Genomic DNA, 27593 nt, shown 5'->3' with positions numbered 1-27593 from the left:
GAAATGGCCAGTAGTGTATAAATGATTGTAGATAATTTCTGTGACTTTTGGATGAAATTAAAAGGAAAAGTACTGGGAATCCAAGCAATACCTTACACTTGGGGAGTGCAATCTGAAGAAGAGCAGGAGATTTCCCCCCAATGTCATTAACCAATATTCATACCTCAACAGACACCGCTGAAGCAGCTTACTTTGTCATTATCTCACTGTTATCTGAGAAAGCTTGCTGCTACAAATTGGTTTCCCCATTTCTCTATATTATAATGGTGACTGTAAAGTGCTGTATGTTATATAAACACGGTAACACAGAAAATAGGAGCAGAAGCAGACTTTTGCCAACTTCGCCTACTCCATTCAACATGATCATTGATGATCCTCTATCTCAATGCCATATTCTTGCTTTGTCCTGATTCTCATGCCTTCTGTAGTAAAGAATTCCACAGGATCATCACCCTCAGTGAAAAAACATTCTCCTTATCTCAGTCTGAAATGGATCACTAGTGGATCCTGAGACTGTGACTCTTCGTTCTGGACTCCTGGCCACAGAATCATCATTCCTGCATCCAATCTGTACAGTGCTGTCAGGACTTCATACATTCCAATGAAATTGTCTCTCACTTTTCTAAACTCCAGTGAATGGAAATCCAATCCATGCAATCTCTTCTCGTATGGTAAACCTGCCATCCCAGGAATTAGTCTGGTGAACTCTCACAGCACTCGTACTATAGCAAGTGTATATTTTCTTGGGTAGGCCTTCATAGCAAGAGGTTTGAGTACAGGAATAGGGATGTCTTGCTGCAATTGTGACTTGGTGAGACCACCTGGAACATTGTGTGCAGATTTGGTTTCCTTACCTGAGGAAGTGTACGTTTTTGCTATAGAGAAGTACAGTGAATATCAATACTCAAGCTTCTTGAGTATTGTTGGAGCTGCACTCATTGCTACTTCTGACTCTGATGGAGGCAAGGTAATTGATAACATAGCTGAAGATGTTTGGGCCTAGGACACTACCCTGAGGAACTCCTGCAGAGATGTCCTGGAGCTGAGATGACTGACCTCCACCAACTACAACCATCTTCTTATGTGTCAAGTATGACTCTAACTACCAGAGTATTTGCTCCCTGATACCCACTGATTCCAGTTTTGCTAGGGCTCCTTGATGCCACACTTGGGCAAATGCAGCCTTGACACCAAGGGCTGTTGCTCTCACCTCACCTCTGGAATTCAGCTGCTTTGGATCAAGGCTGTAATGAGGTCCAGAGCAGAGTGGCCCTGGCTGAACACAGACTGGGTGTCACTGAGTGGGTTATTGCTGAGCAGGTGCTGCTTGATAGCACTATTAAAGACACCTCCCTTCACTTTACTGATGATCGAGAGTAGACTGATGGGGCAGAAATTGGCCCGGTTGGATTTGGCCTGCTTTTAATGTACAGGACATACTTGGGCAATTTTCCATATTGTCGGGTAGATACTAGTGTTGTAACTGCACTGGAACAGCTTGGCTACGGGAGCAGCAAGTTCTGATACACAGATAGGAAAGTAGAAAACAAAAGTGGAAGGTAGATGAGACAAAGGAATGCAGCAATTAGGGTTGGAGTACAAAAATGTTATGTCATTGAGGTAGGTCTAAATGCACAAAGCATTTGCAGTGAAGAGACAAATTAACAAATAGTTATAAATGGCAAAGATATGATTGTGACTACAGAGCCATGTTTGCAGAGTGACCACGACTGGGAACTGAACCAGCTGGATGCTCTTTGGAGGGGTCAGTGTGGACTTGATGGGCCAAATTGCCTGCTTCTAGGGATTCTATGAATCCACATTAACAATATTTCTGTGGTTGATGAATTCCTGTCAGTGTGTTCAAGGAAAAAGGTCATGAAAGGTGCTATATTAATGCAAGCTTTTCTTTCTTACCTATGAGTCATCCTGATGTTTTACTTAAAGAGTTGCAGGTACTAAAGGGAGATGGAACTAAAGTGAAATAAGGCCACAAAAATTCAATAAATTATATTTCAAGATGAACAGATTTAGGAAAACCCCAGGTGCAGGAATGAAATGCAGTAGTAAACGATGACGGATAATCTGAACTCTGTGGGATCTTGTGATGTCTGATCAGTTCACATGTCTAGCACAACCCACTGTGTCCATATAAGCCTCAGTAATGAAGATCCTATTGCAAGATGGCGAAAGAATTCATGACATCCACACCATGTGGATATTATTCAAGAATTTTAGAAGAGTAGTCGATCAGCCATGATCTCATTGAATAACAGTGAGCTCAAAGGGCTGAGAGGACTAGTCCTGCCCCTATTCCAGATGAAAATTACATTTTGCCAGTTGTTAGACAATGGGATTTTCTTTTACAATATTAAAATACTGGTCATATCATCCTGTTAAATTAATGTTCTGGTGTAGAAATTGGGCTTCACTGTAGATCTGTAGCATCTACATCTGTGTGGCAAAGATTGTCACCAGGTTTACAGTGTGGGGCGTGTTTCAGTCAGAGAGGAATATTGGATCGTCTGGTTGGACCTATAGGGATCCCAGTTTTATTTTTAGAAACAGATGGCAAGACATTCACCATCTTGTGGATATTCTTGCAAAATAAATAACTGCTGCTTTGAGAAAGGCTGGTGCTTTTTAAAGTATAGCAAGGAAGGATTTTAACTCCTGTGATTATTTGTTTGTGGATTACCCTGCGGTTACCTGTTGCACTAGTAACAGGACAAGCAGTGTCCCCCCCCCCCACCCCCCTCTCCCCCGCTCGGGACCAGTCAATAAGCTTTTCCAATAACCACCCTCCCCTCCTGGCAAATACCCCCAGAAAGCCTGTGCACAGTCCCTGATTGCTGCACTCACGATGCTGAAACTGCCTTCCTGCAGATCAGGCTCGCTCCCTTCCCTCGGCGTCAGGCTATTGATAAATTTCTGGCGGTGAGACAGGGGAACTGCACGGGACACAAACAGCTCCATTTCTCAGTGTACTGTATGTCTGCGCAAATCATTAATGGGCCGCTTCACGGACTTTTCTGTGAATGAGCAGGAGCTGCTGCCAGATATAGACACGTGAGGCACGTGCTGTGCATTTTATTTTTTGGGGGGAGAAAAGGACCAAAAGGAGGAATAAAATCAGAATTGTTTTATTTAAACATTGGGGGGAGATGATGAAACATTGAAGGGAAACCTGCCACAGTGTAACCTTTTAATTGGTGACTCTCGTGCCGCCAAATTTGTGTGTGGGTGCGCTCTACTTTGTCTTTTTCGATAATTCATTCATATTCTTCGTGTATCCTTACAGAGGTGAGCAATGCCAGTGACGGGGTTGCAATCACTGACTGCATGGGCTATTTTTAGGCCATCAAAAGAGGGAGGTATTTTTCCAATAGATATTTTTGGGTGAAAAAAATCGATGCATTTTTGTTAGATATTCCTCTCTCGGCATCCTGCGAGGGCAGTGGGTAGAATATTTCATGACTGCTCCCAGTTGCAGAAGCGTGCTTTGCTCCTGAATTAATTTGATACTATTTTTGAAACTCAGTGTTTCTAAGGGAGACCTAATGACGCAATGACGTCAGTGCAGGTCAGGAACACACTGGAAGAGCCGAGCTGGTTGGTCAGGGCAGGGCTTTTTGCAAAATACAACCCCCTTTCCCGCCCCCCACCACCAAAAAAAAAATCCAGGCATATAAAGCACCACTGAGTATGTTTGTAATCCGAAAAATAGAATAGCTAACCTGGAGGGTTGGTCTGAATCCGATTATTATTTATTTATTTATTTGCACTTGTCAACATTTCAGTAGCTTGTACTAGATACAAATATCCCTGATTATTTATTAGTTTGCTCTCTCCTGAATTTGGCACCGAGCACCAAATATTCTGCCACTGTTAATTCAGAATGCAGACTCACACGTGAAGTGCAGAGCTTCTGTCGCCTTGCGCATAGATTATGATATCTGGTACACTTTCAGAAATGTACATATATACGTATATAAATGGTTGTATAGAATTCGTGTCGTCAGAACAGGACACAGCTGCAGATCTGAACCGAGTTGGTAAAAGGTAAGACGCTCAAAACATCGTGTGTGTGTGTGAGTGAGTGAGTGTTTCCTTGTTTTTTTTTGTTTTCTTCTCCACTCGAAAAACCACTCAAGTCAGGGCGGTAGATTACTTACTTGCTGATAATGCTTGGTGCGTTCACTCTCTGTTTTGCTGTTTCTTAAAATGACATCTGTGGATAATTTGGCATCAAGCCCACATTCAAGTAGGTTCGGTCTCATCCTGATTTTTCTCTGTTGTGTATTATTTCACAATGGTCTTTTGAAAATGTTTTGTTAATGCTAGGTCGACGCTTGAACCGTACCAGGGAAGTGGGGTGGACATGAAGAACAAGCCCAGCTGAGGGTCCTTCAGTCAAATTCTCAGTATCACAGCAGCACTGCCCATCCTGTTAGAGGTACTGCATGTAAAAGTTATTTTGTTTTTCCAGCCGTTAGCAGCTTTAACAAGAATGCTGACTGGGCTCAATGTAAGCAGAGCATTCACCATTGCTCGTGACTCACTGAAGGATGTGATTGCTTAACACCCCCTCATGTGTTAAGGATACCATACTCCTGCAGGCGATAATGCCTGAGTAGAGTTTGAATACACTCAGAATATAATATGTCACACATTGATATAGTTTGTTAAGCACAAGCAAATGGAGCAACCGAAACCTTTATGAAAACAGTGCAGAAAAGATAGGGCATAAAAATAGATAGAGTTAAGATATCTGCAATAATCAGTTCATCACAATATATCATAAATTCCAGCCTAAACCTGAACATCTAATGAGGCTGTTCATGTGTTCTGTATTTAATTGATATTCTGTTATTTGCCGATTGTGGACCCAGTGTGATGGTGTCCCAAGTGCAGCAAATGCCCTGCTGGTTTTGCCCTAAGCTCTATTTACTGTATTGCTTTGACTATGGTCATCCATTGATATTGCTCTTGTGCTGTTTTCTCTATATGCCAATTTATGTATTACTACAGCTGGCAGAATCACCTACAGTAGTCCAACCAATGTTATTTAGATTGAAAAGCACTGATGTAATCATCAGCTCTTTCCATTTGGAACAAAATGTGAGGTGTTTTTTGCTTTCTGCAGTCTGATGAGTATGCACATATATAAATATCGGCTATATTTCTCACACCCTGTCTCTATCTCTGCAAATATGTTCTATATTTATGTTATGTATCTTTTTTTCTACTTTCAGTCCAGGGATAGATCTACGCAAGAAGACCTCAGCAGATTCATATCACATGTAAGGGCATCTGTGACAAAAGAATCTTGAGATGTTTTATAATTTACACTGAAAATAGGCATCAGGACATTTAAATTTTAAAAAATGTTATCTGTCAAAAATGCACACACTTATTTGAATCGAGATTGGTATGAAAAACAATCTATGGCATTATTCCCAACTGATCTTTAACCTATTAATGTACATACAGACAGAAGTGCGTATTCTTCTTAGCGAAGAGCAAGGTTTGCATTTTTATAGCACTTGTAACCAGCAAAATATCCCAAAGTGCTTAACAAATGTATTATCAAGTAATAAGAAGATAGAGAGCAACAGAATCAGATATCAGATGATTGACTACTTTTTCAAAAAGGTACATTTCAAGGAATGGCTTAAAGAAGGCCAGCTAGAGGGGAGAGAATTCAAAAGCGAATTCCTGAGCATGGAGCCTGAGAAACTGAATGTACACCTGTCAGTATTGGAGTGATTAATATGAAGGTTGTACAAGCTGCAAGAATTGGAGGAATGTAAATATTGAAACATAGATAACAGGAGCAGGAGTGGGCCATTCGGCCCTTTGAGCCTGCTGTGCCATTTGATACGATCATGGCCGATGATCCAAGTTAGAAGATTCCAAGTTTCCACTTTCTCCCCATATCCTCTAATATGTCTAAAGGCTTGGGTGGCTAGAGGTGGTTACAAAAATAGAAAGGGGCGAGGTCACAGAGAAACTTGAAAACAAAGGTGATGATTTCAAAATTAAGACTTTATCAGAATGAAAACCAGTATAGGTCAGATAATCATTGATGGGTAAAATAAATTAGATGCAAGTTGACTTGTGTTTTTCCTCTTCTGAAGTTGTTAATGTACACACCTTTATGTAAGGTGGAAGACAGGAGACCAACCAGGATGGGAATTAGAATAGTCAAATCTAGCAGTAACAAAGGAATGGAGGAGAGTTTCAGCAGCAGATGAGAAGAAGCAGAGTAGGAAATCAGCTGATGTTACAGAAGTGAAAGCAGGCAATCTTGGTCATGCAGTGGATGTGTGATTAGACACTCAGTTCAGGCTCAAAGATGACATCAATGTTGCAAATGACATAGCTTGTTATTATATACTAGTAAAGAATTTTAGCACTTCATAGGAATCCCATTAGCAAGGTTAGATCTCATGGAATACAGGGAGAACTAGCCATTTGGATACAGAACTGGCTCGAAGGTAGAAGACAGAGGGTGGTGGTGGAGGGTTGCTTTTCAGACTGGAGGCCTGTGACCAGTGGTGTGCTAAAAGGATCAGTGCTGGGTCCACTGCTTTTTGTCATTTATATAAATGATTTAGATATGAATTTAGGAGGTATAGTTAGTAAGTTTGCAGATTACACCAAAATTGGAGGTATAGTGGACAGCGAAGAAGGTTACCTCCGAGTACAATGGGATCTTGATCAGATGGGCCAATGGGCTGAGGAGTGGCAGTTGGAGTTTAATTTAGATAAATGCAAGTGTATTTGGAGAAGCAAATACACTTAATGGTAAGGTCCTGGGGAGTGTTGCTGAACAAAAAGATGTTGGAGTGCAGGTTATTTGTTCCTAAGAATTGCAGGTGGATAGGATAGTGAAGAAGGCATTTAGTATGCTTTTCTTTATTGGTCAGAGCATTGAGTATAGGAGTTGGGAGGTCATGTTGCAGCTGTACAGGACATTGGTTAGGCCACTTTCAGAATATTGTGTGCAATTCTAGTGTCCTTCCTATCACAAAGATGTTGTGAAACTTGAAAGGGTTCAGAAAAAATTTACACGGATATTGCCAGGGTTGGAGTATTTGAGATATAGGGAAAGGCTGTTTTCCCTGGAGCATCAGAAGCTGAGGGGTGACCTTATAGAGGCTTATAAAATCATGAGGGGCATGGATAGGTTAATAGATAAGGTCTCTTCCCTGGGATGAGGGAGTACAGAACTAGAGGGCATAGGTTCAGGGTGAGTGGGGAACGATATAAAAGGGACTTAAGGGACAACTTTTTCATACAGAGGGTGGTACATGTATGGACTGAGCTGCCAGAGAAAGTGATAGAGGCTGGTACAATTACAGCATTTAAAAGGCATCGGGAAGGGTATATAAATAGAAGGCTTTAGGAGAGATGGGCCAAGTGCTGGCAAGTGGGACTAGGTTAGGTTAAGATATCTGGTCGGCATGGACAAGTTGGACCAAAGGGACTGTTTCCATGCTGTATATCTCGATGACTCTATGTAGGTAGCAAGAAACAATGAGGAAAGGCAAAAGGAGAAGGTTATGTTAAGTTATCTTTTGGTATATAGAATTTTGTTGAAAAGAGAGATGTCTTGCCAAAAATAAAAATAGAAATTGCTGGAAAAGCTCAGTGAGTCTGTTAGCATCTATGAAGAGAAAACAGAGTTAACGTTTTGGGTCAGACAACCCTTCCTCAGAGGAAAGCTGACCTGACCCAAAACGTTAACTCTGATTTCTCTCCACAGATGCTGCCAGACCTGCTGAGCTTTTCCAGCAATTTCTATTTTTGTTTCTGATTTATAGCATCCTCAGTTCTTTTGGTTTTTAAAAGCTGCCAAAGCTTTTAATCTTGCCCTCTTTAGGATATCTCAAAGAATAGCAATTTTCAAACAATCACAACAATTTCAATAACAGAAATAAAAGATGCAGGTTGGCTGGCCAGTCAAGTAGCATTCCTTTCTCTTGTGGCATAAGCTGTTGTGATCAGTTGAAGTTTGGCATTTTTGCATTTGTCCCAGTGAGCACAAGATTAAAAGCTTCAGAATCAAGTTTCTCATGCTGACCATTTATAAATCACTGGTTCGGCATCAGTTTGAATATTTTGGCTAATTTTGCATCCCACTCTTTAAAAGGGAAGAATCTCTGAAGGCAGTTTGCTCGAATTATGACAGAGGTAAGACAATTCGGTCATGGAGAAAGACTAGAAAATCTGAATTTGTTATAGGGTCATAGAGATGTACAGCATGGAAACAGACCCTTCGGTCCAACCCGTCCACGCCGACCAGATATCCTAACCTAATCTAGTCCCACCTGCCAGCACCCGGCCCATATCCCTCCAAACCCTTCCTATTCATATACCCATCCAAATGCCTATTAAATGTTGCAATTGTAACAACCTCCACCACTTCCCCTGGCAGCTCATTCCATACACGTACCACCCTCTGTGTGAAAAAGTTGCCCCTTCGGTCTCTTTTATATCTTTTCCCTCTCACCCTAAACCTATGCCCTCTAGTTCTGGACTCCCTCACCACAGGGAAAAGACTTTGCTTATTTACCCTATCCATGCCCCTCATAATTTTGTGAACCACTATAAGGTCACCCCTCAGCCTCCGATGCTCCAGGGAAAACTGCCCCAGCCTGTTCAGCCTCTCTCTATAGCTAAAACCCTCCAACCCTGACAGCATCCTTGTAAATCTTTTCTGAACCCTTTCAAGTTTCACAACATCTTTCTGATAGGAAGGAGACCAGAATTGCACGCAATATTCCAACAGTGGCCTGACCAATGTCATATTCAGCCGCAACATGACCTCCCAATTCCTGTACTCAATACTCTGACCAATAAAAGAAAGCATACCAAACACCGCCTTCACTATTCTGTCTACCTGTGGCTCCACTTTCAAGGAGCTATGAACCTGCACTCCAAGGTCTCTTTATTCAGCAAAACTCCCCAGGACCTTACCAATGAGTGTATAAGTCCTGCTAAAATTTTCTTTCCCACAATGCAGCACCTTGCATTTATCTGAATTAAACACCATCTGCGACTTCTCAGCCCATTGGCCCATCTGGTCAAGATCCTGTTGTAATCTGAGGTAAACTTTTTCGCTGTCCACTACACCTCCAATTTTGGTGTCATCTGCAAACTTACTAACTATACCTCTTATGCTCACATCCAAATCATTTATGTAAATGACAAAAAGTAGAGGACCCAGCACCAATCCTTGTGGAACTCCACTGGTCACAGGCCTCCAGTCTGAAAAACAACCATCCACCACCAACCTCTGTCTTCTACCTTTCAGCCAGTTCTATATCCAAATAGCTAGTTCTCCCTGTATTCCATGAGATCTAACCTTGCTAATCAGCCTCCCATGGGGAACCTTGTCGAACACCTTACTGAAGTCCATATAGATTACATCTACCACTCTGCCCTCATCAATCTTCTTTGTTACATCTTCAAAAAACTCAATCAAGTTTGTGAGACATGATTTCCCACGCACAAAGCCATGCCGACTATCCTTAATCCATCCTTGCCTTTCCAAATACATGCACATCCTGTCTCTCAGAATTCCCTCCAACAGCAAGCCCACCACCGAGGTCAGACTTACTGCTCTATAGTTCCCTGGCTTGTCCTTACCACCCTTCTTAAACAGTGGCACCATGTTTGCCAACCTCCAGTCTTCCGGCACCTCACCTGTGACTATCAATGATACAAATATCTCAGCAAGAGGCTCAGCAATCACTTCCCTCGCTTCCCACAGAATTCTAGGGTATGCCTGATCAGGTCCTGGGGATTTATCCACCTTTACCCATTTCAAGACATCCAGCAGTTCCTCCTCTGTAATCTGGACATTTTGCAAGATGTCACCATCTATTTCCCTACAGTCTATATTTTCCATATTCTTTTCCACAGTAAATACTAGTGCAAAATATTCATTTAGTATCTCCCCCAATTTTCTGTGTCTCCACACAAAGGCCACCTTGCTGATCTTTGAGGTACCCTATTCTCTTCTCTTAAAGCAGATAAATTTAAGAAGAGAATTGTTGAAAATGGTGAAAGACTTTGACAGCATACAACAATGCAAAATTATTTTCACTGCCAATAACTATTGAGTATAGATTTAAGATAATTATTCCAAAAATAGAATCCAAAACCACTTACGTGATGCCTTTAACATAAGACATCCCAAAGTGTTTTACAGGAGAACTTAAGACCCAGCCACTGAACCTATTAGGTCAGATGACCAAAAGCTTGTGCCAAGTTTTAAGAAGTATCTTGGAGGAGGAATGTGAGCTTAAGACGTAGAGAGGTGAAGGGAGGTTATTCCAGAACATAGGGTCTGAGCTACTGAAGGCCCAGCAACCAATAATGGAGTAGTTAAACTCAAGGATGGTCAAGAGGTTAGAATTATGGATCACATATATCTGGCAAGGTTGTGGGTGAGAGGAGATTACAGAGATGAGGGGTGTTGATAAGAAGTAAATATTTTTACAAGCTGTGATGTTATGGCCTTAAGTGTATTGTCTGAATCGGTTGAGAACGTAGTATTATGAGGAAAGAGCAAGAGTGTGGTACCAACTTTGCTTTCAAAGAACCACAAGCACTATGGACTGAACGGGCTCCCATATTCTATGATCCATAAACCTGTGATGTATGGTATGACCAGAGATCATCATTCTGTTATAATTGCCTTTGTCATATGGAAAATTTTAGAGTATCTGATGCACAAGTTATTGTCTGCACTGTTTACTTTCTCTCCCAGACTATAAACCTCCGTAAGTAGTTCGACATTGAACTGCCTCGGCAGCAGTGTTATTCTGGGTGAGTTTGTAAAGAGCATTTGAAGATTTCAGCACCACGAACAGCTACCACGTTGCTTTCGAGCCTTTTGGAAACGGGCTCACATGCAATCAACAGCCGGCCGGCGGGTTCCTATCTTAGCACCACTCAACTATTCTAAGCATAGATAACCAACAAGACAATATTATGAGTTTCCAAAGATCCATCTTTGCTGGAAGTATAGTATTATCACGTCACTGACAGTAAAAACACATTGGCGTGACTGCATCTATTTCTGATCCTGAATTGCAACCAGATAGGAAAAAACTCGAATTAAGAAATGGTTTAAAATAAAGGAAAAACAGGATTGTTGACATTTGAAAAAAAAACTTAAAGTTCACATTGTATTCATTGTCTGTAAAAGTACGGGAGTTTGGTGAGTGCCTAAATTCACTTGACGATATTCATCTTTCATGCAAGTACCATCATCTTTTCCACCGATTGTGTTCCATGAATTGTGATGTTTGCTACTGCGGTATAGGAGTGTACAGCTGGACCCAGATACATTTCAGGAAAAGAGAGGTAGTAGTTATAAAGATATGCTGCGTTGTCCGGGGAAGAAAAGCACCCTGGTGTTTTGTACACGTTAGAAAAAAGGATTACAAACCAGCACAAGCATGTCTGTGTTTTGTGCACCTGTATGTGGTGTGGGTGTTCCTCTCAACGACACAATTGGAGAATATTATTTTTTCTTTTGTATTCATGTTTCTGCTTAGCTTTGCTTTGGAGTTTTCAATAAGCAGTTTTGCTTGTGTCCATTTGCAGTAAATAACCTGAAGTGCCTATTATTCAGACAGCAATGTGTGCATCGTTGCGTCTGTGTGCAAATTTCTTAAATGTTGAAGTGTGATTCTGCAGGGGTTTTTTAATTAACACTGAAATGAATGTAAATGAATGATCCCTTATTCATTAAAGATCATGCCTTCTGTCTGTTCCATTTTCCTTCAATGTGAATCTAAACATCTGTAAAATGAAATGGCCAAAACATACCGAATTGTTCTCTGGAAATATCTATTTCGGTGGTACTTGCTTTTTTTTGTCTGTTGTGTGTAACTTTGCTCTGTCAGAACAAGGATTTCAGGTCGACTTAAGTAGCCCTACTGCTTCTTCCCAAGTTATCCTGAATTGTTTATTGACAGTTGTGTATTTTCCCAAGTGGTCCAAAGATTGACGCGATAATGTGCTGTTTATCATATTTGTGAACGGGAAACATATTTGATGGGGTGGCTATCGCTAGATTAAAGACACTGCATTCGGTTTTCGGAAAACCCATCAGCGTGTTTTATATCCGTACTTTGCAAAGCCTTCTTCAATTACTACACAGAAGAGAGACTTTTAAAAAAAAGCTTTGTGTGATAGAATGGCTTTTTTTAAAAAAACGCAGGAATCAATTTGAATGGTCAAACTGCACATTGAGGAACCTGACTGGTGCAAATAGGAACATTTGTGTCTTTTTTTTTCAGATTTGTGTCACTTGTTTCACTGGGATTGGAAGAACAATGCTGGCCTGCTCCTTCCTCACTGAGTGGACAGTTCTGCGGGGTTTATTTTAATCACAGTGTAATTTTAATTCTGGGTCTTGTCTGTGGAAAGCTGCACGAGCTGATTCCGTGGGAGCCCAGGCAGAATGCGTGGGCGCTGAAAAGTAGCAAGCCAGAGCCAAAGATTCTTGTAATTTGCGTCACTGCAGGAGACGGGGCTGTTTGCCTGACAAATAGACAGAATTAACCTCGCTTTATCAATATCTGGCTGTAGTTCGATTGAAAAGAGAGAGGGGGAATGTGCTCCTGGCACAGGCTTGTTTCTGCAGTGTGTAAACCGTGCGAGGTACACCAGGCACAGCACACCCTAGATTACAATGCCCATGCCTAGAGGCTAATGCTAATGTTTTGGCGCTGAAACATATTTTTAAAAAAAATCCTCATTCGGATCACCCCCGAGACTCTTAAAGAGACTGTGAACGTGACGTCAATGGAATAAGACTGACGCGTACCAACTCACCATTTCCACACAGGCTGGAGACGGTAGCTACAGAGTCCCTCATTCCTTCCCCTTTATCGCTCCAACCCCACTGCCCAAAGAGCCACCTTTTGCTCCTAATTCCTCAATTGCAGAGAAAACAGAAATAAAATTTTGTAAAGAAAGGCCTTGGGGTAAAAAAAACACCCAAACAATAATGACTGGCGTGTTAGAAAGCTGGGGTTGTATGTATTTTTGTAAATTGTTGCTTCCCAGAAGTGTTTTGCAAGGAAGCGCTGCATATTATCCAAATGTGCGAGATGCAAATAAAATGAAAGGTGGACCGCTAAATATATTTGAAAGCCGGGGGCACACGATCGAAGCCCCAACACACCCAGACAGCTGGGGAGATGTGTAAATGAGACCGGAGAGTGTAGAAAGGTTTGAAATCTCTGCAATGATGTAACTAAAAGCTAGCCAGATACAAGTGGTGCAGAGATGGTAAAGGATCAAAATCTCAGTGTTCATTTCATGGTTTGTACGTCACGTTGCAGCAAAATGCCTTTGTGAGTAGTTTTTTTTGAGACCGCAAGCTAAAAATAGCACGGGGTTTGATCGCACTCCAGAAATAGAAGGAGGGATTTACTTGCATAAAAAGAGAGCGCGGGTGGAGGAAAACCTGATTTCGACTTCTATATTTGCAACTCAATCAGAAAATTAATAGGATACTTTTGTTTTGCCGAGGAGAGGAATCCTAAGCGATGGTAGGTTATATTTGTATCTACAATGATGTGAAGCTTTACTATGCATTTTTAAAAAATTGTCTCTGAATATGCTCACAAGTAGATCGCATTGCATGTGTTTTTCTTTCTAAGAGATACTCATTGTGGAGAGTAGGCAGCAGGTGGATGGAGGATCACCCTGAATCCTTATATATCTGAATCAATATCAGTTGGAACCCGCTCTCTGTCGGCGGTGCTGAGACTCTCAGCAAACGTGATCCCGAGAATGAGCCAGCTTTAACGTGGCACTGTCATAACTTCGAGGGCAAAACAGATTCTGGGACAAGACGGATGGAGCTGTGAAAGTAAACACAACGTAAAAATATAATCCGTCCTTCCTTCATGCTGAATTGTAAGTCGATGCTTTAGAATCGCTCTATGTCCGCAAAACAAATATCAATTCTCAATAGTCAGTTCTCACTTCCACTTTTGACAATCGATTATATCACCCTTTCTGATTGGCGCCTCCAATGTTACTGGGTGTGATGGTAGACGTATCTGTTTGTTTGGGAGGAGGGGGCGAGCAGCATCTGGAGAAATACTGTACGGAAGACGGTAATTGTAGCAACTTTGTAAACAGTTCTGAGCTCTTCTGAAGTTTTAAAAGCAATATTAACATTTAAGGTGCACTGAAGACTTTCCTGCTAAGCTGTGGCATTATTCTGATGTTTCGTTTACGTCAGTTATAGGCAGACATCGAATGCAGCCTCTTAAACATTGTACTCACTGACACATGCGTCTATTTTTCAGCTCTTCCCGCCTATAATTCTGAGTTCCCTACTGGATGATGTTCTGTAGAGTAGGAGGCTATAGGACGCTTTTAAAAAAAACCTCTTCTCCCACACATTCTTATTTTTTGTCTCCTCACTGCTCTTACCGCGATCATCACATACTTCCCCTCTCACTTTTCTGTTCTTACTGATATTCTGTTTGGATGAGTGGGTGGAATCTCTATTTAAGTTGTGGTGTTTTGGGAAAGTGGTGTGCACTGATTGTATTGAACGGCGCTGCCTCTGCTGCCACTGCACCTGACCCAGAGTTCTGTCTGGGAAGTGGTGCTCTGAGTAACACTGGAACGGATTATTGCATTATTGATATACATTATAGAACATATCCTGTGAATACCAGCTACATGAACAAACAGAACATAGTATAACCCGTCCCTTCACCAAGCGGACATTCACTTGGTCTACAAGTCGTCAACATCCCAACAGTGTGGTGAAGATATACAGGGAACTAATGTAACGGCCAAACACTTGTAAGTTAATTGCTTCGACATGCACAATTCGTACTGTGTGTTTAGACTTGACGAACTCTACGACAGATGGATGAAGATCTATCTGAATGTCAAAATTAGATTAATTTATACAGGCGGTGATGCGCATTCTGCATTGGTGCAATCCTAAATTGAGCTCCTGTATGTTTCTACTTATCCAGTATCGGCGGCAGCCTTGATGTTGTCAGTATGCAATTAGACCCAGTGAACAGGAACGTAGATAGCAGGATGATGAGGTAGATGCATCAGTGAAGCACAAATCTAGTCGTCAGGCACACATACACAGAGACGCACGAGCTAATGAAGAGACAACAGACGATCTGCATTTACAGGTATCATTATATTCTGTAAACAAACACATGCTGATTAACCCACACCAACACCCACCTTTTGAACCGACCTGCCGCGTTTGCAAGGCACCAAATGTGCGCCAAAGTTCACCAGCCGGCATCTGTGTGGGATCGAGTGCCGAGGCGCTGTGTTTACAAGCCGACGGTGCAGACTGAAAATAAAACACGTGCAGTAATACAGGCATCCCGTCCAACTCCCAGCGTCGCCTTCCATTAAAAACAAACCAAGGTCGCTTTCCCCAGTGTTTGGCTTACTCCACAGCGAGACTCGTCCAGGATTCTGAGTGAATTAACTAATTCAGAGTGGCGTAATTTTTCCACAGCATGGCTTCAAAGTCGTGACTGTGAAGTGAGTAATCTGCGTGGATGCGTCATGGGTCCAGTCACAGTTCACTCGCAACTGAAGAAAATCGTGACTTACTCGCTACATCCCCAAATGAAAGGCTCCCAATCAGAACTTTGCCAACAGGACTGCAGTGCAACCGGGCGATCCGATCGCGCTTTCTTTTATTATCCTCCATAGGACCAGAAGATTGGTCCTAGAATACCTAATTACCAAGATCGTGACCCTCCCACACAATATAATAACTTATATACTTTCTGTGGGTGAGAGGAATTTTAGTTTACATTCGCTGCTGAACGTGCGAAATCCAGGAATGAAAGCGGAAGACAGAGGTAAGTCAGATCAAGACTTTTCAAAACAATTGTAAACCTTTAGGTTCATTATCGTTTGTGGTGCAAACGTTAGTGGCTCACAGTCAACCGTCATATTGCCATAGTAATCTCGAGAGTGGTTATAAACTGCGAAGATGCATTTGTATTGTTTTGTTGTTAATATTCCTGTGGTGGCCTGGATGGATACTTCTTGCACTGTTTGGTTTTCGAAAAGAAGCAAACTGTTAACACACCATGCTCAAGTGGAAGGACAGCGTCCCGCAGCATAGAGTCACTGAGGATTCTTACAAACTTCACCTGCTCTCCTGGTTATGACCACGGCGGTGCCTTTCCTGCAAAAAGATGCACAGTTCCTGCTGGGGAACAAAAGGCTGTTCCTTGACGGGTCATGATAGGAAGCTGCGAGAGCTCTCTGTGCACAAGCAGGGGCAGCAGGCAGTTTTATTTTGATTGCACCCCTTTCCTTCCCCGTCCCCAGATGCTGCTGTTTTGTGGGATGGAGACATGGTGAAGACTGGACGTGGTGGACACGAAGGCGAGCCGGACAAATGTTCTGGGGAAGCCGGGCACCCTCGTCAGGCGCTGTGAAGGGGGTGGGGGCAAGTAAGGTTCAAGCCTGGCCTGAACCTGTTTCATTGGGAGCATGTGTGTGTGTCTGTCCATGTCTCTGCCTGTGTCCCTGTCTCTGCCTGTGTGTGTGTGTCTCTGTGCATGTCTCTGCCTTTGTGTGTGTCTGTCTATGTGCCTGACTCGCCTGTATGCCCCGAAGAGTGTGTCTGTGCCTATGTGTGTGTCTGTTTATGTGTTTGTCTATGTGTCTGTTTGTGTGTCTACGTGTGTCTATGTATCTGTATATGAGTGTGTGCTTATGTGTCTCTCCGTGTCTATGTGTGTATCTATGTATCTGCCTGTGTGTGTTTATGTATCTGGCTGTGTCCATGTGTCTGTGTCTATGGATCTGTCTGTGTGTGTGTTTATGTATCTTCCTGTGTCTATGGACCTGCCTGTGTGGGCGTTTATGTATCTGTCTGTGTATATGGATCTGTCTGTGTGGGTGTTTATGTATCTTTCTGTGTCTATGGATCTGTCTGTGTGGGCGTTTATGTATCTGTCTGTGTCTATGGATCTGTCTGTGTGGGTGTTTATGTATCTTTCTGTGTCTATGTATCTGAGTGTCTATGTGTGTGTGTGTGTGTGTGTTTTGAAAGGGGGGCCCTTGAAATGAGCTCTTTCGGGATTGGACGGTGACGATTCGGTGGAGACCAATGAGCTTGCGCGCCGGTCTCTATTTATTTACTGGTCGGGGCAGCGTTACCTCCTTTACGCAGCGACACCAAGTCTGCAGCACAGACTACACTTGGAAACAGATCGTGAGGATTCAAGTCCGTCTCTCCATCACTCCATAGAAATACCCTTCTCTCTCGCTTTTTTTCCCCTCTCTCTCTCCCTCTCCCTGCCTTTTCTCTGTCTACCCTCCCTCCCTTTCTCTATCTGTTTAAAACACCAGGAGGCAGTTCCTGCTCCAGCACTAAGTGGAGTTGATGAGTGGAAGCAGTGTCTCAGAGAAGATTTGTGAGGGTGGGGAAGGGGGAAACCTGGCTCTTTTCAGTGAGGCGATGGATGGGTGGGGGGAGCTCCATACGCGTCGTGGAAGGAGGGAGCATGGATGGATGGAAAGGGGGTGGGTGAAGGTGGAGGGGGGGAAACCGTGTTGGGCGCCAAACAACGGCTCCAGCTGAAGATCGAGAGGACCATCTACAAAAAAGCCAAGATCTCCGTTCGTCTGCTCGGAGCCTTGATTTTTGTTATTGTTATTGGCAGCTTCCCTTTCACTTACCCCCCCACCCCAAACCTACCCCCCCCCCCCCCCCTCCCCACCACCACCACCCCAGCTGATTTTTGTTTTTTGTCTTTCTCGAATCTTTTTGCGGTCTGGGCTTGCTGTATGTGACTCTGTAACCGGGAAGCCCTTACCCCAAAAAGCATTCGCGGAGGACGCGTTCATCGAAGATTTACCACACAGAGAGAGAGAGAGAGAGACGCTGCTGGAACTGAGGGTAGCCGCCGTACAGCGGCACCGAAAGGACCGGACTCATTGTGGATCGACCGCAGCTCCCTTTTGCCCAGCACCAGCGAGGGCTGTTGGGGGGGGGGGGGGGGGGGGGAGTGGGGTGGTGGGGGTTTGGGAACCATTGCCAATACCCACCCCAACCCTCTCCTAACCTCTTACCCTCCCTGACTCCAACCACAGCCCCGCCTCACCAATTACCCCACCACTCCAGTCCCTTATTTCCAGGCCTTACTCGACCCCCCCCCCCTCCCCCAACCCCACCCCACCCCACCCCCCTTTTCCAAAATACAAACTTTCCCTCATTGCAACACCTCTTCAGTCATTGGGGACTCCCACAATAAATGAGAACACATTTCTTCATTTTCAAGGTGGGGGGTGGGAAGGGGGGGGAAAGAAAAAAAAAGTTCATGAAAACAGCATCAATTCAGCTTCACCACAGCAATAAATACTTTATGTTCAGTGTGTGTCAAACACGGACTGTGTTGAAAAGAGCCGACAAAATGGCTGGGTAACGCTTAGAGTTGCATCCTTTCATATCAATACCGCACACCACAACCCTGGTTTTCTTTTTTTAAATTATTTTAGAATCCCTTTTCTTTATTTTGTAGAAATATGGAGGCATGCAAAATAGAGTAATGCAAGAAACTGCCCAAACTTTCTCAATTAATAAGCAGAGGAAAGCGTGCCAGTGAACCAGGATCGAGAGGCAGCGTGCGCGGCGGTGTCTATAACTCTCGATCATATTCCAGCCGTATTTCTTCTTAAAACTCCACAATAACTGTTACAGTCACGCGTTTCTCGCTTTTATTCTGCCTCGGTAGAGATAAACAGTTAAAATTAAAATGTATTTAAACACGGTTCAGGTAAAGTAGGAACAGAAGCGTGTCTATTTCCAAATCACAGCGAGCTTCAAGAGCAGGAACAGGGCGTTTTTACGGACAATTTTACCTTAAAAGAATGTGCGTGTGTGTGTCTATGTGCATATTGCACACGCTTCGGTGGAGAAAACTTTCTCACCGGCGGCGTTTCATGTTAAATACTTGGCGAAATCGAATTAGGAAGTTAAACAAAGTGAGGCCATTGACCAATTGTCTGCTTTTCGCTCAAAGGGGATAAAATAATGTACAAGGAAAAGCAGATGTACCTGTTAGTGGGCTATAAGTAATGAGACATGTTTTATTCCTGAAAATTAGCGTTGAAAGCCTCCTTGTTGAAGTTCAGTAGCATGACTTTTAGGAGACATAGACATTGTCAGGCCTTCAAGTGAGTATCAGATCAGGGAGCTGTTGTGTACATGGGGACTAAAACAAGGAGAGTTTAGATTCAAGAAATGAAGGGAAATGTTGCCCCCTTGGTTATTTCCAAATTCCAACAGAAGATGTATAATGAAGATTATTGGAAAAAAATAACATGGGAATGAATCACTAGATTTAGCAACAAACTTTATTTCAAATTGAATTGTGGAAGTAAACATCTTTTAATCGCACTCATTGTCCTCAGTCACTATTGCAACAAATCATTGTGTTTTCTAAGATCATTCATCTTTACCCTAATAAAGTTAACCATTGCAGGTTCTGACTACTTATATGGGTTAACATCACCAGTCCCATAACCATATACATAAGGGCTGTGATTGATCTTAGAATAATGCTTCATTTTCAAAATAAAGCTTTCTTTTTACTGTTTAGAGAGATTGGTTCCTAAATAAGACCATTTCATGAAGACCACATTAATAAAAAACTTAAATAATGCAGGAAGCAAGCTTAATATGATGTAAAATGCTTTGTTCCTGGTACCTACCTAGAACCCATATCTGCAGTAAATTTATTGCCATTTATTTATTTCGTTTTGGGTATTTCTGGCTAGGTCATGATTTTATTACCATCTTTGAGTAGCATCTTCTTGAACTGTTGTCTATGTAAAGTAGTGCACCAAACGATTCAAATTAATCACAGCAAACACAAAGATGTTATCCAGAAAATATAGTGAAAATTTACCTATGAATAATCAATAAAACCATCTTTACTGTTTGAGAAGAGATCATATGCCAGTCATGATTGAACATAGAGTTTTGCATTTGTATAGCACTTTTTAACCATCTCGTAATATCCCAAAAGGAGTTACAACTGATGAAATAATATTGAAGTTTAGGCATTGTTGCAATGTAGGAATTGCATAAATATTTAAATAATCACAAGTATATGTAAGAGTGTATATAGTCTATTATGCAGTATGTATCAATTGTTTACAAGACGTCACATATAATCATCTAAAGAAAGACATTTAACATTTAATAGAATACTAGCCATCTTTCCTGACCTGTTCCAATGTGCTTGCTGACCTGCACTGGTTCCCGATTTTAAAATTCTTATCCTCACTTTCAAATCCATACATGTCTTTCCCCCCTTATTTTTGCAATCTTTTCCAGTCTCATAACCCTCCGCCATCCCTAAATCTAACCTTTCGTGGACTCCCAATTATAATTGCTCAATCAATGGTAGCCATGTCTTCACTTGTCTGGGCCTCAATTCCCTCCCCACACCTCTTTGCATCTCTCCTTCATTCTCCTCTTTTAATACAGTCCTTAGAACATATCTCTTTGTCCAAGTCTTTGATCATTTGACCTAATGTCTCATTTTGTGACTTGCTGTCTTCATTTTTAATCCTCCTGTAAAGCACCTTGGGATGTTTCATCTGGTTCATTAAAGAGGAACTACATTAAGAGTACCTTAATTGAGGTATAGGAGATGCTAAAGAGAATTGACAAAGTAGGCATAGAAAGGATGATGCCTCCTATGGGGCAGCCCAGAACAAGAGGTCATACTTTTAGGATAAGAGGCAGCAGATTCAAAACAGTAAAGAATAGAAATTATTCCTTTTGCGAATCTGTCAAATTCACTACACCAAAGTGCAGTAGACACTGTAACATTGAGTAAATTCAAGGAGAAGATAGATTTTTAATCAGTATTGGGTTGAAGGATTATAGAGAAAGGGCTGAAAAGTGGAGTTGAGGCCGAGCTATGAGCATATTAAATAGCAGAGCAGGCTCAGCAGCAACTGCCTATTCATGCTCACAGTTCTTATGTTTCGAAAGGCAACCTATGAAATATAACTTGGTGAGGTGGTGGGTTGGTGGATTTTGACAGTGGACTAGTAATCCTGAGATCTAAGCAATTGCTCTTGAAATAGAGATTTGAATCCCACCATAGCAAAACTTAAAACAATGAATATCTGGAATGTAGAGCTAGTTGAATGGTGACCATGTAACCATTGTCAGTTGCTGTAAAAACTCATTTGGTTAATAATTTTTTTTATTCATTCACAAGATGAGCGTATCGCTGGCTAGGCCAGCATTTATTGCCCATCCCTAATTGCCCCGAGAGAGAGCAGTAAAGAGTTAACCACATTGCTGTGGGTTTCTCTATAACCCTTCAACCCATTACTAATTAAAAATCTATCCCTCCCCTAAATTTACTCAATGTCCTAGTATCCATCGCACAGTGGGGTAGTGAGTTCCACAGATTTACAATCATTTGAGAGAAGTAATGTCTTCTCCTTGCTGTTTTAAATCTGCTGCCGATTGTGCTAAAACATGACCTCTTGTATCAGATTTCACCACATGAGGAATTATCTTTTCTATGCCTTGTTTATCACATTGTCACGTGAAGACCAGACCAGGTAAGGCTGGCAGTTTCCTTCCCTAACAGACATTAAAGAACCAGATGGGTTTTTTCCAACAATCAGTTCATGGTCATCATTAGACCCTTAACTTCACAATTTTAATGAATTCTGCCATGGTGGGACTTGAACCCATGTTCCCAGAACATTGCCCAGGTCTCTGGATTAACAGTCTAGTGACATTGCCACTAGACTATCATGTCCCTCTTTAGGGAATAAAAACTGTTGTTCTTACCTGTTCTGGATGCTCATCATAAGAACGAGAGAACACAGATTTAAAATTATATGCACAAGAAGCAAAGGTGATTTGAGAAAAATGTTTTCACTCAGAGAGTAGTTGCCTGGAAATGTGTCATGGCAGGTTTAATTGAGGCATTCAAGAAGGTCTTGGATGATGATTTAAATAAAAATAATGTTCAGAGGTATGGGGATAAAGCAGGAGATTGATAGTAGGTAGTAATGCTAACTTGAAAAGTCGATATAGTTATGATACACGATATGGCCTCCTTCTGCACCGTAATGGTTCTGTGATTGTGCAAGAGTTGAGACTCCTGGCCCACAGCAATATACTTGACTCTTAACTGTCCTCTGAAATGGTACTAATAAGCCAGACAGTTCAAGTAGCAATTAGGGATGGGTATTAAATGTGGGCCAACAATGCGCACATCCCATGATCAAACACAGAAAAACAATTTGCTATTGGAGTTAGAACCAACTTGTTTTGAAACTAATGCAACAGCATAATTTACCTTGTTGCAAATGTTGTTTTTAGGTAAGCATTTGTATATTCATATTTTGAGGTAAGATTTTTAAATAATAAATTTGAGATTGTTTATAATCTTCATAGGTTTAAGTAAAATATAGTACATGATTGTACATGTAGTACAAGCCTTCACAAACCTTGCATAGTACATGATGACAGATCACAGTCATGAAACATTAACTCGCTGTTTCTCTCTATAGGTGCTGCCTGACCTGCCAAATATTTCCAGAATTTTCTGTTTTCTTTTCAGATTTCCAAGATCCAACATTATTTAAATTGTGGTACAGTTTTTGCATTTTCATTGATATTACAGTACCATAATGTTTGACCTTCTAAATGATAAAACACGCTATATGTAACACTTTATTTTCACTTTTTTTTGTATAAGGAGGGTCTCCTATTTCAGAAATGGAATGACATGGCTGCCAGGGCATCTAATGTCCATTTCTGGTCAGGTCAGCCTTCAGCACATTGATACAGTTGCTTTTGCCACATTCCCAATTCTGTTTCATGCACTCTCCAAAATTCCTTAGATTTCAGATTCAAAATGCACAGGTACAACAATTCTTTCAAAATTGGCCTCAGTTTTCTATACCATACAAATTATATCTTCATGGTCCAATTTTATTTATTAACTGTTTACATTAAATAACAATTTTTGCAAGTTTTTAAAATTCTAAACAGAATGTTAAGTTTCTTTGATTTTGTTTTTTGAGGAAGTAACAAGAATGATTCAGAAGAGAAGGGTAGTGGATGTTATCTACATGAACATTAGTAAGGCACTTGATAAGGTACCTCATGGCAGGCTGGTACAGAAGGTAGAGTCTCATGGAATCCTGAGATGGCTAGATGGATACAAAACTGAATTGGTCATAGAAGACAGAGATTAGCGGTGGAAGGGTACTTTTCAGAATGGAGATCAGTAACTAGTGGTGTTCTGCAGGCATCTGTGCTGGGACCTTTGTTGTTTATAATATATGTAGGTGGAGGAAAATGTAAGTGGTCTGATTAGTAAGCTTGCAGATGGCACCAAAATTGATAGAGTTGCAGGTGCTGAAAAAGATTATCAAAGGATACAGCAGGATATAGATAGATTGCAGGTTTGGACAGAGAAATGGCACATAGAGTTTAATCCGAACAAATGCAAGGTGATGATTGGAAGATCAAATTCAAGTGTGAACTGTACAATCAATGGCAGAACCCTTAGGAGCATTTACGTCCAGAGGATCTGGGCATACAAGTCCACAGATCCCTGAAAGTGGCAACACAGGTAGATAAGATGGTCAAGGAGGCATACAGCATGCTTGCCATCATCAGTCAGGACAATGAATATAAAACTTGGCAAGCTATGTTACAGCTGTACAAAACTTTGGTTAGGCCTTATTTGGAATATTGCATACAGTTCTGGTCACCACACTAACAGAAGGACATGGATCCTTTGGAGAGGGTGCAGAGAATAAATCCCAGGCTGTTGCCAGGGCTGGAGGATTTTAGTTACAGTTGTTGGAAAAATGAGGATTGTTTTCACTGGAAAGACAGAGGCTGAGGGGCTATCTGTTGGAGAGCTACAAAACTATGTGAGGCACAGATAGGGTATATATTCAGAGGTTTTTTTTTCCCGGGATGGAAAGAAAACACATGTTCAAGGTGATAAGGGAAAAGCTTAGGAGAGAAGTGTAGGGAAACTTTTTCACACTGTGTGTGGAGGCTGCCTGGACCGCATTGCCAGTGGAGGTGATGGAAGCATGCACATTAGCAACATTTAAGGCATATCTTGAGAGAGCCATGAACAGGAGGTGAACAGAGGTATAGAAACCGCACCTGGACAATAAGTAGTGGGTCTAAATAAGAACAAGGAATCGGCGCAAGTCTTGGTGTGCTGAAAGGCCTGACCCTATGCTATATTGTATTGTATTGCATTATAAAATTTATGAAATTAATGCTGTAGCTGTCAGTCTTTTGTCTTTAATGATTCTTAATATTTGAGTTGACATTATTTATGCAATCTGAATGTTAGTGAGGTGACCAGATATTATTCCAGCTTTCAGAAGATACATGCTCACATGAATTGATATTAGATAAACATAATGTATATTGAATAATCATATTTCTGTCCAATGAACTGCCTAACCAGTACTGTATTTAATTATTAAGATATAAAGGATATGATATTTACCACTATTCATTCCTGCCATAGTCTTGTAAACAATAACTTTCTATCCTGGTATTATCTCTGCATGCACCACAGGCTACCTTGGTAGTACTCCATTTTGTTATTTTCCCTAATCTACACAATGGTGTTCACATATTTACAAAGTTAGCATATCTGGAAGCTAATTCGAGGCATAAACATTGTGTGTTGTGTTGTACTTAAATAAGTAATACTGCAGAAAGCTTGACCAAGTTGAAATGTAACAGTTAATGCAATTTATTTTCTAAACTGGATTGATCAAACTGTATAAACTACTTGCATGAAATAAAATAGATAATGTGACTTGACATTGTCAGAAGCTTTAGTTATGTTAATATAGTGTAGAATTTCCTAGATTATTTCTTCTTCCCCATTTTAACCAATAGTATTTGAAGCAAAATCTATTACATTTTATGCATTAGTAGATGATAGTCTTAATTTAAGTTGAATTCATAAAATAGTTCTTTTTTTATTAGTAATGACTTACATTTCTTCAACTGGATAGTTTAAATGCTCAAGTATAGATAGTGAATGCATTTAATATATTGCATTTTTAGACCCACCTGATGAGACCTATAAAATGTTAAGGATCATAGAACAGTATATGAATGGAAACTAAGTTCAAAACCATCACACACCGCTATGTCCTAAATCAACCTGAATTATGCAATTTAACTTATTTTGTCAAAATCGTGATATGCACCTGTGCAAAAGGTAATGAAGTAACTATTGTATTAAAGATTTGATTCTCTCCCTGTATACAAAGGTAAAAACAAAATAACATTAACAATTAAAACTATTTCCTTGTTTAGGCTACAGAAGTGCTTATATTTGGAATTTGTCACTAAATTCACCAGAATAGGCATGTCCTGAAATAAATATATCAACTTTTCTTGTTAGGTTATGCATAAAAATCTTCAATTTTAAATTAATGCATCAGAGTGTTTGCATTTTGCAACAAAATGTCTCAAAGCAGAGTACATATTTTTGAAAATGACTCTGTTTAGCTTTCATGTAGTATAGTTTATCTTCAATGTTCGCTTTTCCTTTCTGTTAACTAATATATCTTCCTTATTTTTCCATGCAGGACATTTATTTCTATCTCATCACCTTCAATAGAAGAAAGATTTTACCTGTCTATGATGTTTGTGACAACTTTGAAAGCAGAACATTGCTGTAAAATTCAGGTAAGGTCAGTTTCCAAAAAGAACGTGATGCTTACATGTTAAAATATTGCCATTTCTCACGCAGTAAACAAAATAGAAACTAATTGGCACATTACTGCCTTGGTTAAAATGAAGAATATTCCCCAATTAGTAAACTGATGTCTAAATTGATATCAAATATATTTTCTCAAATAAACAACAATTAAATGCTACTTTGCACAGGAAAGGAACCTTATTTTGTTTGCAAATTTTAGATGTTTGCATGAAATAAAGTAATTAGGATTAGGAAGATATTATAACACCTTGTTTAAAGTTGAGAAAAAGAGGACATATTTTAAAATAGAGTTTGCTACAACTCTACATCCAAGATTGTTTTATGCTTTGAAAAGTGTCGATATATAAATAATCCTAAGAGGTAAATATTAGCAACATATATGATAGACATAATTGAAATTCATTTTGTAAGATCAAATTGAATTTTTGAGGTGTCTCAAGGAGTTGGAGTATATTGAATGACATCTTTTCCATTCAAACATTTAGTATAAATAAACTTTTTAAGAACTAATAAATGTAATGTTCTGTTTTACATATTTGTACTTTAGGCAAGTTAGCTCTTCTGTGCAGGAGCATGATTATTACCAGAATAGATAATTAATAATAAGACAATTTGTGTCAATGTGTTAAAAATGATACAATTCAGATTTTATTTACAATGACAGCTCCATTCTACTATAAATTAAACAAATCCACTATTTAGCTAGAAATTTGTAATTTATTAAATACTTAATTCAGTAATGTTAACTTTGATCACAACACAAACCAGGGAAGAAAAGAATGGTAAATTCTCCTGAATTTACAAAGTCCTGTTTTAAAGGGAATATATTCAAGTTGTAAGTCCAGCAAACTACTTTGAATTAGAGAATGTTGGCTACTACCAAACATAAAGAAGAAAATATCAAATTACAATAAAATGGTAGATAATAAATGGCCATATCTTGCAATATCGGTGCTAGGTGTTAAGCGAACAGTAGTAAAAAGGAAAGGAGAAACTAAAGCAGAGAGAATATAGGCTACAATTCAGCCATAGCATCGAATTGCATGTTTAAGTTATATGATTTGAAAAGTCAAAGGAAGTATTGGCTAAGTAATATGTAGGGTCATGCCCAACAAAATTTGGTGGTAATTTAAAATTACTGTGTAAGTATTTATGATTTTAAAAAAAAAAGTTCTATAGTGTAATTCTTCTGATAGGAATCTCATATTTTGATCAGAAATGACGAAATAATTAAGTCTCTGTCAATTATTTGTCCAGAATGCAAAACAGAGGACTGGTCAAACACAATTCATATAAAGGAGATAAAGCTGCTTTATTACATCTAGTAATTGCTCAGTCCCAACCTGCCCCAATTGTATGTTTGACTAATCCTGAAAAACAAATGCATTCCTTTTTGGACTACACGTTCTTTAGAGACATGTCACTCCAAATTATTTTTTCTTGTGGTGTCAAGTAATCTCATATCAATAATTTGAGAGAATAAAGATACTTCCCCTCCAACTGTAAAAATATACAAAGAGCAGAGGATTTTTTGTTTACATTACAATTTGGTAAATTGCAATCACATTCTTATGGGGTGTGGAATAGTTAGAGAACATCCAGAGTATATCAAAACTGATATAACTCATATTCTGCTTACGATGGATTAAACAAACTCATTTGTTAAGTAATTAATTCAGTAATGTTACGTTTTGGTCACAATACAAACCAGGGACAGGAATGAATAATGGATAGTATATTACATATTATATAATCATAGTTCTAAGG

At 40.4% G+C, this 27593-nt stretch overlaps 2 long non-coding RNA genes across 3 annotated transcripts in view; one reads left to right on the top strand and one right to left on the bottom strand.

The window, feature by feature from the left end:
* Window positions 1-15501, bottom strand: part of LOC148146857 (uncharacterized) — an 85637-nt gene extending 70136 nt beyond the window's left edge. The window contains exon 1 of the long non-coding RNA XR_015760116.1: window positions 15265-15501. This is a non-coding gene — a long non-coding RNA (uncharacterized LOC148146857). The remainder of the gene's footprint in view (window positions 1-15264) is intronic.
* Window positions 3681-27593, top strand: part of LOC122557665 (uncharacterized) — a 28507-nt gene continuing 4594 nt past the window's right edge. Inside the window, exons 1-5 of one of the 2 annotated variants that reach the window (XR_006313899.2) lie at window positions 3681-4062; window positions 4345-4456; window positions 5256-5303; window positions 12324-13583; window positions 25693-25792. This is a non-coding gene — a long non-coding RNA (uncharacterized LOC122557665). Of the gene's footprint in view, window positions 4063-4344; window positions 4457-5255; window positions 5304-10783; window positions 12100-12323; window positions 13584-25692; window positions 25793-27593 lie in introns of those variants that run through there. The other variant, XR_015760115.1, reaches the window with a different exon arrangement.

The sequence above is a fragment of the Chiloscyllium plagiosum genome, unplaced genomic scaffold, assembly GCF_037043375.1.
Source record: "Chiloscyllium plagiosum isolate Xiang-an unplaced genomic scaffold, Cpla_swu_hap1 HiC_scaffold_18, whole genome shotgun sequence".
In the NCBI taxonomy this organism is placed as follows: Eukaryota; Metazoa; Chordata; class Chondrichthyes; order Orectolobiformes; family Hemiscylliidae; genus Chiloscyllium; species Chiloscyllium plagiosum.
The sequence above is the reverse complement of the archived record's forward strand: the minus strand, read 5'-3'. Positions and strand labels throughout refer to the sequence as shown.